This window comes from Haematobia irritans, chromosome 4 (assembly GCF_050003625.1).
Source record: "Haematobia irritans isolate KBUSLIRL chromosome 4, ASM5000362v1, whole genome shotgun sequence".
Taxonomy (NCBI): domain Eukaryota; kingdom Metazoa; phylum Arthropoda; class Insecta; order Diptera; family Muscidae; genus Haematobia; species Haematobia irritans.
In genome coordinates this window covers 75,815,986-75,816,965 of record NC_134400.1, presented here as the reverse complement: position 1 = coordinate 75,816,965, position 980 = coordinate 75,815,986, and positions in this window count along the sequence as shown.

Below are 980 nucleotides of genomic sequence, written 5' to 3'. Positions count from 1 at the left end.
TTATTTCTTCCAAATGACCACGTACTTCGTTGCACAAAGAAGTATTGAAAACCACATGTTTTTTCAAATCTTTTATATACTATTTTTTATTGTTGTTATGGAAATAAACATTATGTCCACTTTGTGGAAAAGACAGATGTTACGGCTTTTCAGGATTCAAACAGTAAAAAGTAACATTAATTAAGAAAAAGAAACTTTTTTGTAAATTTTGATTGTAGATTTAAGTGCAGTCCGCTAAATTTCAGGCTCACATAGGCTATTCTGTCGACTGCGATACGACATTCATTAAAATACCTATTACATATAGGTTGGTTCTTACTAGAATCAACCTTAAGTGGCAGTTCGCTTTATTTCAGGCTCACATAGGATATTCTGTCGACTGCGATACGGCATTAACTAAAAATATAGTTTGGTTCTTACTGGAATCAACCTAATTGTTCCAAAAATATTCATAGTCCTTCATGGTGCTCAAATATACTCTTTTCTCCAGCACCTGTGAGTAGACGGCAGGTATCGCATTCGCAACTTCCCCCAATTGTGCTTTGAAACTATACATCCATGCTTCCTTGTTAACGATAGTCCTCACTGTTTTTTGTAACTTTTTAGAAGCTGGCAACTCATCCGGCGATCGTTCCCCTTTGTTAACTTCCTTGTGTCCATTTTAAGGAACGTGCTTTGGTCGACTGATCTTAATTTCATTCGGAAAACAAAGCATTTCTGCCTTCCTTAAACATCTCTCGTGAGGTATTATCACCTTTGGTATGTCGAAACTTTCCTAAGTAGTATCGCAGTCTTTGCACGGTAGGCTAAAATCGGTAGTGATAGTGTTAATTAGAAATATTTCGAATATAAAAATCTTGAAATTGAATATGGCGAAGGGAATAATATTGTCGATTCCGTTCGACAGTTTATTGGAGTTTGCATACATAGTAAGAACATAATTATTTTTTTATCTTTTTCAGATTGATAATTCGCAGTGT